Source organism: Triturus cristatus, chromosome 9, assembly GCF_964204655.1.
Source record: "Triturus cristatus chromosome 9, aTriCri1.1, whole genome shotgun sequence".
Lineage (NCBI taxonomy): Eukaryota > Metazoa > Chordata > Amphibia > Caudata > Salamandridae > Triturus > Triturus cristatus.
The window spans coordinates 342,203,590-342,215,220 of NC_140592.1; the positions used below are offsets into that span (position 1 = coordinate 342,203,590).

General features: G+C 47.5%; 1 protein-coding gene across 1 annotated transcript in view; it reads right to left on the minus strand.

Annotated features, from left to right (window-relative positions):
* The window catches only part of HYAL2 (hyaluronidase 2), a 70,337-nt gene extending 59,261 nt beyond the window's left edge, over positions 1-11,076 (minus strand). Inside the window, exon 1 of the mRNA XM_085625102.1 lies at positions 10,825-11,076. The gene's annotated coding sequence lies outside the window, so the exon portion shown is untranslated. The remainder of the gene's footprint in view (positions 1-10,824) is intronic.
* Positions 11,077-11,631: the final 555 nt, after the last annotated feature.

The window sequence follows — 11,631 nt, forward strand, 5'->3', positions numbered from 1 at the left end:
GAGAGCCGGACAACAACTACATGCAAAGTTAAGCCCACACTTCAATCAAGGTGTGGTATGCAGTGGCATAGTGTGGGAGGGACGGGGGGGGGGGGGGGGGGCGGCAGTTACCCTGGGTGCAAAATTCTTAGGGGCATTTTTAGGGGTGCAAAATTTGAAAAGAAAAGTGGAAGGATATTTGCCTTGCCTCAGGCGCTGGCAACCCACGCTACACCGCTGGTGGTACGCCCAGAGATTGAACTCTCCAAAAAGACTTAGTGCTCTGTAGGAGTGAAGAATCATCACTAAATGTTAATAGTCTGGCTAAATACTGAATTAAACATACATATAAACAGTGTTTTTTCCCTGCCTTCCATAGGGCCCTGTTTGGGTTAAATGTCAATAAACTGCTCTTAAATGCAAGAGTAAGATTGTTGGACGATCTGGCCGAGTGGCCCCAATGCTAAGGTTAAAGCACTGGTAGATTTCCTGCCACTTTTTTTTGTACAGTGGTAAATGCCACTGAGAGATGCAGCTACTCTGGCAAAGGACTCTTCACTGACTTGGCAGGGAAGAAGAAATGTGCAGTATTTCTCTCATCCGGTGAGGTGGCGGAGGTAACTTCCCTCCAACGGGGAAAGGAACTTCTTCCAGTCAAACTCTAAATCAGACCATTGGTGCTTTTTAGACATTGTTTGGAGATGAGAATTAGATGAATGTCAGTCCCACTATAGAGGGCAGGACTGGCCTTTTATTCCACCAAGCATTACCCGAGTGGGCTGGGGCCCTCGAAGGCTGGTTTGAAAGCCGTGGGCCGTACTTGATGCTGCTGTCACTTTCCCCCAAGATTAAATGCAGAAGGGAAGGCGAGGCTTCAAGACAGAGAGGGGGAGCAGGGAGGCAGACTGAAAACGATCAGAGACTGAGAAGTGAAAGAGAGGAGAAAGAGAGAAAGAGGATGGATGGATGTTAAGAGAGAGATAGCACAGAAAGACGAGAGTGGGGCGGGTTTGAGTATTTTCGCCTGTGCTGCTTTTGGCTGCCCATTCTAGTCTTGCTACTATCCCGGCTTATTATACTTGCAATGAAACATATAACGTTAGCAGGACTTTTTTCTAATCTTCCTCTTCTACCTGAGACAGTTGTTGAGAAAATATAATGGCTTTGGGACTTATTCACAAAAGCATTCTGTATTTTCCAGTGGTATTTTTGTACGTACTTTTACATTCCTGTGTGAATCGGCTCTTAAACCTCCAACTTCCTATTACTAATACTGAAAAGAGGACACAGTACTTTCTATTTATACTAGTTGTATATGAACATTTCCTTAATAGTTCAAAGTTCTCCAATTTTAGATATTTTGATCCAATTCACAAAGAGATGTACAAGTGCTTAAATGACTACTACAGAAGTATTACTCTTCACATAACCTAAAAGGTCTGTGATTAGCCCCCATAATCTCAAGCTTGTGGGTCAGTCCTTTGATATAAGAAGTCCTATGGCAGTCAGGGTGAATGAACATGTGAGGCATGACTGACTCAGCCTTTCATACATCTCACAGTGAGCAAATTTGTAAAACTGAGGGCTTGGTCTTCTAGGACAGTTCAGTCACCAATAAATACAGGGGGAGCAGCAGCGCACAGACTGAGAAAGCATGTCGGGTGGATGACGTCGCCTAAAATGGCGCATTCAGGCTCCTATAAATGCCCTGCATTGGTATCACCCCAGCCTGCCAGCCTGGATGATTTACTTTGTAGTGAATGCATCAAGTCTCAAGGCCATCGCTCTCTAATGTGTCACCATCACTGGTGCGACCTGTGAGCAAATATTTTGTTTTAGCCGTATAATCGCCTTCCGGTCCCTGTTCCAGTTGTCCCTGCTAGGCAGATTTTTATTCAGGACTTACTTTTAATTCTCCAAAAGGTAGACCTCGACTAGAGCCAGGCAGATCAGCCTTGGGGTTGAGACCGGTCACAGGCCGTCTATCGACACTGCTGTCTTTCAGAGGCACAGACCAGCAGACTACTAACCCAGCACCCTACCAGGCTCTCTAAAGCACTTAGTGCTTGTTGGGGAATGACTGGTGTTGTAGCTCTGTGCTGCCCACTTCTGGTGACTGATTTTTTTAATAGAAATCGAGGCTGACAGCTGACTGGCCCATGAAGCCCAGTAATGTATTTATAACGGCATGACCAAGTTTTCACACTTCGCGGGGCTCTTATCGTGACGAAGCCGGTTCTTAAAATGGCGGCTTAAATGCAATGCAAGGACCGGCCTTTCCGATTACAGTGATGTTGAGAAGAAGTGATTGTGTATCTGTGCATCCGTTGTTAGCGCAGCGCGAGTGACTCATAAAAAGCACCTCTTGGAGGGTCCGACTCCGGCTGCCTGATGAATTTACTTTGAATGGTACCTGACCCTAGGATGGCAGTCTCATGAAGACGAAGAACTATTCCCTGGTGACACCGAGTGCTGCAGGTCTGGCGAGTGCGCATTTGTATTGTGACAGCGCCGTGTTATATGTTGGAAAGCAACAAAGTATGTTCAATTTTTTATGCAAGCTACAACTCCTGGGCGAATTCTGGTGTTATTGTAAGCTGTTTCTATGATGGCGCCTAAGCATTGGGTGCAGCAACACAGGCCTCTAAGTGGATCGGTCTCAGCTCCCACCGCCCATCTCACACTCCAACCCAGCAGTCAGGAACACCGGATGCTTTCGATGTATCTATGAGGACGCCCTCTAGGCGGATCCAAAAACTGTTTTTACCTACCGCGGAGCCCGAGCAACCGTGGCCGATGCCCGGTGGAGCTGTCCTATACAGCTATAGCGGAGTCTGGCCCCTTGGCCGTCACCTACCCAGCCGGTCATCTGACATTGTTTTCTCGTCTCCCCATTTGTGTCTCCTTCCCTTCCCCTCCTCCTCCCTCTGGGATTCTTTGATTCAAAGTGATGTAACTATGTAACCAGTAACTCGCTGATTCAACTGATGTAGATAGCAAAACCGTTTGTACCTACCACGGAGCCTGAGCAACCTTGGCCGATGCCCGGTGGAGCTGTCCTATGCAGCTATAGAGGAGTCTGGCCCCTTGGCAGTCACCTACCCAGCTGGTCATCTGACATTGTTTTCTCTCGTCTCCCTGTTTGTGTCTCCTTCTCTCCCCCTTCGATGGAACGTTGACGACGCCCCCTGGGCGGATACCAAAACTGTTTGTACCCACCGCGGAGACCGAGCAACCTTGGCCGATGCCCGGTGGAGCTGTCCTATGCAGCTGTAGAGGAGTCTGGCCCCTTGGCCGTCACCAACCCAGCCAGTCATCTGACATTGTTTCTCCTTGTCTCCCCGTTTGTGTCTCTTTCCCTCCCCCTTCGATGGAACTATGACGATGCCCCCTGGGTGGATACCAAAACTGTTTTTACCTACCGCGGAGCCCGAGCAACCTTGGCCGATGCCCGGTGGAGCTGTCCTATACAGCTATAGAGGAGTCTGGTCCCTTGGCCGTCACCTACCCAGCCGGTCATCTGACATTGTTTTCCGTGTCTCCTTCCCTCCCCCTCCTCCTCCCTCTGTGATTCTTTGATTCAAACGGATGTAACTATGTAACCTGTAACTTGCTGATTCAACTGATATACCTATGTATCCTGTAACTCGCTGATCCTCATGTAAAGCGCTCTGATACCTCCGGGTCTAGCCAGCGCTATATAAAACTTTGCAAATAAATAAAATAAATGCATGCCAAGTGGATGAGAGGGCACCATAGTTCTATCTCTATCTGCCTCTGACCCAGCCCTGCCTTCTGTGGGCGGCGCAGTCTTTTGAAAATGTGCATTGTTCCCGAGTGAGCACCCCCACTGTCCATTGCCCCCTACCCTCCTGCTGTCCATTTGCCCCCACCTCCTCCTCCCCCCTTGTGTTGCGTGACCCCATCCACTCTGCAGCGCAGGCAGGTGTACAACATGGCCTAAAGTTAAGAAAACAAAACACTTTTTTTTTCACTTTAAGCCATGCTGCATTGCTGCTGTGCAACATGAAAAAAAACGTTGACAAAGCCAATAGATCTCACATAGGCGACACCTAATAGCTTTACCAACGCTTGTTCTACCTTCTCCAAAGCAGCCAAAACACTGAATGAAACTCGGCGGGGTTAAATTACTACTGGATTCAAACCTGGAATTACAGATTACCCCAACGGTTTCCTCTTTTCTCAGAGTTTCACCTATAATCCCTAAACGTTATAGTTAGTTACCAATAGCTCGGGTGTCGGTATCTCTCGATGGAGGGTGGAGTTATCGGCAGAATCCAGGCCAATTCCCACCTAGGCCTAAAAGGCAGAACGATTGGTAAAGCAGAGCCAGCCAGCCCCTGAAAGGCCCAGCTCCTGCGGCCACTAATTTTACCAAATATCCCCTCCATCAAAGTCATCCCTTTCCCTGCTGCCCTGCAGGAGCGGGGTCTGGGACACAAGAACACAGAGACGGGGGAGTTGATACATTTCCTTGTCAAAACGAGGAGTTAGTGGAGCGATCTTCAAAGCGCCGAAGCCATGCGAAGAAGTCTCGTCAGATAAAGAGACTGCGGGGCCTCAGGAAACAGATGGAAGAAAAGATACAAGGAGATGCCGTTTCAACATGTGCCTGCCCCCCCCCCACCCCCTTTCCGTCTGGTCCTCTGCCCACCCACAGCCTCAACTCTTCTGTCTGTCTTTCCTTCTACCCTCGCCTTTCTACCCTCTCTAGTTACTCTATAGCACACACATGTGTTCCTTTTACCCCAGGCCCTTTCTACCTTCTCCTGTGTCTCTGCCCAACAACTCTGGCCTTTATGAACCCCTCCTTTCCTCTTTCTGTTCTGTCCACTCTGCCCCTCACTATTTTCTCTCCTCCCTCTTCTGTTTCTACCCCAATCCTTTCTTCCCTCCTACCACGGCCCTTTTAGCCCGATCCAATATTTTCTGCCTGTCGACCTCTTTGCACCTCTCGGCTTTCTTCCCTCTTCTTTCTGCCCTTTCTGTGTTCCACGTTCTTTCCTCCGAGCTCTGCCCTTTGTACCTCTTCATTTCTACCCTTGTACCGCTGCTCTTTCTACCCTCCTTCTCTGCCTTTATAACTCTGCCCTTTCTAAACCCCTCCATTTTGTGTATATATCTGTCATGGAACTCCCTTTTACCTCGGCCCTTTCCACCCCGCAATCTCCGCTTACCACTGCCCTTTCCACCACACGTACCTCTTCTTTCCTCCCTCTTTTCTTTCTAATCTCCCACCTTTCTGCTCCTCCCCCTAATTCCAGGGCACGTGTCCTTCGCACCCCTTTCCTTTTTCCCTCCCTCCTCCGCCAAACCACGACTTCATTTCCTTCACTTCCTCCCTCCTTTCTTCCCGCTCTGCTTTCCATCTCCCTCATTTCCCTTGCCATCCTTCGTTGACACAGCCACGCCCCCTTTTTTGTTTCTCCGCCGTATCTACTCTTTTCTTCCTAACCCTCTTTTCTTCCAAACCAGCGCTGTCCTTTCTACCCTCTCTTTTCTTGACTCTCCATTTTCTCCTCCCATGTTTTCTATATCTGAAATCGTGCTCTCGTATCTCTCCTCTCTGCGATATTTCTTTCTTATTTCCTCACTGCTTCCTCACGGGAAACAACCCTAACAACGCGGGCATCACATCACGGTGCTATTACAACGCGGTCGTTATTACAACAACATTGTAACTACGCAATGCCATTACTACACATGTCATTACATCGACTTGCACCAGATGGTGTGCTAACATTAGAAATAGTATCCTACAGTTACGTAGGCTGGAGTTGGAATAGTAAATTATACATTTCTAATGTCAGCTCGCCATCTACTGCAAGTCGATGTAATGACTTGCGTAGTAATGGCTTTGCGTGGTAACAACGCGGTCGTTGTAACGACCTCGTTGTAATGGCACACGGAGTAATGGCTCGCGTTGTAATGAGTCATATTCCTCCCTCACATCAGTATGAAGTCCCTGCCAAGAGTCAAAGCATTGAATGAGCATTGATTTACTATCTTTTCACCTACCAGAGTCTCATCTAGATGACTAATGATTAACTTGATGCCTTCTGCATCACATGCACTGCAAAATGAATTGCCTCTGAGCACTTTTGACTGCTCAAGCAAACATCTAGACGGTCTAGGACTGTGGCACTAAATGATCGCGCTTTGAGTGCCTCTGTAAACGTTAGGCCCAGAGGAGGAGAGCCACAGAGTTGCTTATAAGAGAACCTACCATTTAGAGACAGAATCTTCTTTTGGGATGATGGTAGCTTCAATCCAATTAAAGTGAACCAGCAATACAACTCCCAGAATTAATCGCTGTTGCATGAATGCCAGTGATTGTATTATAACATGGCATCCCCGTTGACATGGAGTCATATGCTAACCTCAGCAGAGAGACTTCGGAGCATGTTGCTCAGAATAACTTTACTAGACGACTCTGTGTCTTCGTAGACTCCATATTCCAGTCCAGTTTTTCCTCTACAGCCCATTGCTCAGCGGAGTAATGCTCTGTGGGACAAGAACCACAGCACGCCCCCAACCCCCTTTTTACATGACAATGGCATCTAGGGAGCTGAAAGGCAACTTGTACAATGGAATTGTCAATGATATACAATTGCTTCCAGGGAAGTTTGTGTAGGATTACTCACTCGCCCTTTTACGTAGCGAGTGAGCCTGGGTCACACCCAGGACCAATGGAATTATGCGATAGGGCAGGGCAAAGTTTTGCAACAACGTTGACTAAATTATGTAGCAAGAAAGGCAAATTATATGGCCTAATGTGCCAAATTTTGTAACAGCATTACTTCCTTATTTTGCCATTTGTACACTTTAACATGATCTGGACAAAATCTTCACTCCATTCATACAAGTATAACACCCAAATACAGCAATAAGCAAAGAAAAGGTGACCGGTCTACCTTTGCAAATTTCTCTCCACTGTGCGGCATGACATGCTTTAACCCGTTTAAGCTAGAATATTTTTTGTTAAACTCTGCAAATTATGCAGCAGGTGATGGATTTTGTGGAAAATGTGGCACATCCATAATTATGTGGAAAACGCCAGGGTCACAGAATCATATAATTCCAGAGGCCCATGTGGAAAATGTGGCACATCCATAATTATGTGGAAAACACTGGGGTCGCAGTTTGGCATGCGGGGGCTTTGTGCGGGAACTGAGACACCTAATGACATCTGTAACAGAGGAAGGAAATGCATATAGAGAACATTCATGAAAGACAAGTGCTCACTGTGCCAGTTTAGACTCAGCCATATTAAATCAGTCTGGACCCTGCTCCTCATGGGAGCAGTCCAGCCCGAACTGCCAAGCCAGGTCCTCCCTGGACCAGAAACAAGCATCCTGGGACTGGTTTCGGGATATCAACCGTCATCAGCCAGGCTAGCTTGAATCCAGTAGCTCAGTGAGCCCAAGACCCACGCATACCATACCCGGCACACTTTGGACGAGAAAGCAAAAGACACAAAAATGAGCTAGCCTGGCTGATGAGGGGTGATACTCCAAAACCAGTTCCAGGGTGCTTGTTTCTGGTCCCGGGAAGACCTGGCTTGGCAGTTCGGGCTGGAATGTTCCCATGAGGTGCCAGGTCAAGACTGATTTGTATATGGCTAGGTCTAAACTGGGGTGGAATGGTGAGCAAAAGAACAGATGGATTTAACCCAGATCGCTTAACTGGGGATGAATGGTTGATTTGTTCTGCATTCCGTCCATCATTTGTGTGTCTTTTGAATGCATACCTCTGCTAGAGTGTGTCTTTTGAATGCATACTTCTTCAAGAAAGTCCTAGGCCCTCACCATGTCATATTGTTCATTTATACAGTGCTTTATTTCACTTTAAGGTCGCCTCAAAGTGATAATGGTACATGAAGAGGACTCAGAGAGATGCAAAAGACATGTAAAATCCTAGCACAGGATGCTTTGAAACCTTAAATACATATTTGCCTTGTTTACGGTATCCTTGACCTGCAACAGCAGCATACTTGCTATGCTATCCCTGCACGCAAGATGATTGGTGTACGAGCCCTCTTTGTGCTTTGCCTCTGGCCTGCAAAAGCATCCTGGCTGGAGATGCTTCTGCACCTACCCAGTTGCTATAACACAAGTCGAAAGTTCTTTGCCACATTTGCACAACGCCAAAACACATCCCACATCAGCCACACTGCTCTCATAGACTGTTTGTTCACCCATACACTACTATGCATGTAATGCTGAAGAGTCCTTTAGCTCTTTTTGCTTCGAATTTAGGCGTACGCACAGCATGGACCTCATTTACAGGTCACCAGGGGTCACAGCTGCGACCACTGCAAATGCATGTGCAACCCCTCGCCTCAGAGGTTTGCACAATCAGCGCTAGGAACACAGGAGCAGCTGGTCCTCATGTAGATTGGGTTGGGCACCAATCTCCTTGTTTTTTGTCAATGTTCTTATTACACTAATAGTGAATAGCCATATATTGTTCACTATTAGTGAAATAAAAAATGGAGTGCAATTAATTAGAATATGTTCGCCCTGGTAGCAGAGGTATGTAAAGAAGGCTTTTAGATATATGTTGTATGCATGAGTGCAGGTGAGTTTGTTTATGTGAAAGAGTGCGTGTGTATGTCTGATTGTGTGTGTATGTGTAAGCATGTATCTATGAGTGAACGTATAGGTCAAATGACGTGTGATGTCACTTCTGCTCCTCTGGCCTTTTGGTGAATTGACATTCATGAAGCACAGTGAGAAAAATATCACAAGAGCTCAACTCTGGTCCACACACTCACCAAAACGGTTTCCACACAGGTCATATGACAGACTCTTCCAGCCATAGCACTCACACAGAGTAGCGTGCTACCCACTCGCAAATGCACTTCAACTCGTACACGGGATAGGACTGACTACATAAAAAACAACTACAATACAACATCAGTACAGTAAATCCCTATATTGAGTGCCCAAACTCATCAACTCTGGTTATTTCTCTTTCTCCCTATTTAGATGTCTTCTTTGACATCTCTCTGTCTCACACTCACCCCTAAGTCATGAAAGTTTCCATCTCTGCTTTACTATTCCTCCTTCTCCTCATTGTCTCAATGAATTTTAAATAATTTGGGTGTGTAGCGAGGGAGAGGAATCTCTAACTGCAAAAAGCACCCCATGGCAAAGTTTTGGAACTAAAACGCAGGAGTTAACGGGGAGGGGAGAAAAAGATGAAAATAAGACACTGTGCTTAAAGCCATAGCTTCTGTGCACCGTGTATGAATCAGATCTGCCACACAACTGAAATTAGATTGAGCGAAAATTAGGTAAGTAAACTCTGAATATTGAAAATGTGAGCTGCTTCATCTATCAAAGAGCATGAAGGGTCAGGTGTAGAGCGGTCAGGCAATTAATGTGTTGGGCTTAAAGTGAGGTGGTTCTTTGCTGACTCGCAGTGTGATCTTGGGAAACTCACTTGGTAGATGAATGTTAAGTTTGTTTGGTCAGGCAATAGGAGCAGGGTAACCTTAGCAATAATCGCATTCTGTAAAGCAGGTGTTAGTAGCCTAAAATAAAGTTCTTCTAACTGAGGCCCTAAGCATGTGAAATAGCTGTGGTGTCTGAGGCCTGATCTTTTAAGTTAAGTAAAAACTGATCGGTAGCTCTGCTGTCTGAACTGACCCGGTACATCCACTGGTGCCTAAGACCTTCCTCTGCTGTCTATTGCCAGAGTCTGCGCGTTCTACATCACTAGAGAGATAGATCTCCTGACCAAAGAAAAAACACTGATATAAATTGTACGGTAACTCTGCTCCAGATGCAAAGCCTGCGGTTCTGTGCCACTTGAAAAACAGATCTTCATTGTTAAGCCTGAACCTGTAATGCTTCTGAAACCTGATGCGCATCAGTGCTAACAACTGGTGATAACAGTGTAACTTGAGGGTTAGTTCTGCTAGCTAGAGCCAGCTGCGCTCTCTGGGGAGCTAGCCTGTAAGGCCAGCGTTTCCTCTGGAGATGTGGTACTTTTTTTCCTGGGCTGATTCTGTTGTGTGGAGCCTCAGTCTGTGAGTTCTGCATGAGGCAAGAAACCCTTGGAAATGTGGGCTCTGAACAATACAGAAAACATTGCGCCGCCGGAAGGTCACTTTTTGTGACTTTCCCTGGCGCAGAAGCCTGTGTGATATTTAACAGGCAGCACTAAGCCACTTTTTTTGGCTTATTGCTGCCTGATAAATATCGGTCCCTTAACGCAGTTTTCTGCGTTAGTATAAAATAAAATAAATGTCTTTATTCTCCTAGTTTTTCCCTTTCCTATGTGTACTGCATTCTGCAGCACACATAGAAAGAGGAAAAAGCCGTTTGTGATTATTTTTGTACAGGGAGGTTTGCCTTCCTGTACAAAAATAATCATCCCCGCAACGCACTCACCCTTGCACCACGGTGCACAACAGGTGCCTGTGTGTTGGCGCGCGGCAGCCCATTGTTCGCCGACACAGATCAAATGGACATAAATTCGCCTATAGATACCGCGCATTCCTGCCCCTTTCTTTTGCCGTGGGGCAGGAAGGCCTGCTGCTCTACTGAAAAACCTAGTAAATGAGGCCCTTTGACATTAGACAGTGCTTGGCATGAATTCAGAAACCTAGTTAGTTTTACAGAATTAAAAGCATTCCTCTCTTGCTCCCTCTGTTTCTTTTTCTCAGTTTCCTCTACGTCGCCCTTTCTTCTTTTTTATAACAATACACCCAAGCCCTGCTTCTCTCACACACGAAATATTTGCCAACTCTCCCATGCTTTCAACGCCTCTTCAGGGGGAGTAAGCGCTACATAAATAAATACAAGTAAGCGCTACCTCTGGTGGCGTCCTCGGTTGGTTCGGCGGTGCTCCGGTCCAGTCTACAGGTCACGAGGCCCGTTCTCCTCCGCTCTGCGGGGGTAGTGGTTGGTAAGGCAGGTTGAGCTCCAGTGGCCGGCTGTGATTGGCAGCGCCTCTCTGCGTGGTAAGGCCGTGCTACAGCCCCGGGCCTCCTCCGGTTCAGCAGGCTGCGATGCGTTGCAGAGTTCCCGGCAGGTCACTGGGACCGCGCTTATCACGGCCGGTCTCAACCTGTCGCGGCGTCACTGTTCCCACCCTCTTCCTTCCCGCCGGATTCCGCACATCAGCTCTCATTTCCTGACAGGGAATGGAAAAGGGAAGCGCTCCCTCCCTCGCCCAGCAACCGTCTCTGGTAGCGTCCCCCACGAAGACTATCGGCGGAACCCGGGGTCAGAGTGCCGAGTCAGGGCGTCGGGAGCGTCAGCACTTTCCCCGTCCCCTCGCTGTACCCGAGGACTTTTGTTTGTCTCCCCAGTCCCACCTTGTGACACACCGACTGCTGCCGTCAGCGGACAATCGCGCTAAACTGCTAGATTGAGTGAGGGAGAGTGAGGACACTACCCTGAACACGTTGTACCTACGCACCCAGCCACAATGCAGCTGTGATGCTAGTGCTTAATTTGTACCGGAGGAGGTTACAGGTGGTGCCGGGTATCTACGCTCATGCTTGGGGTCTGGAACTTATTTACCATCATTAGACTTTGCCCCAGGGTAAGGGAGAGAGAAAGAAAAGGAGGAAAGAGAAGGATAGGAAGACAATGGCAGAGGGAGAGAGCAGGAATG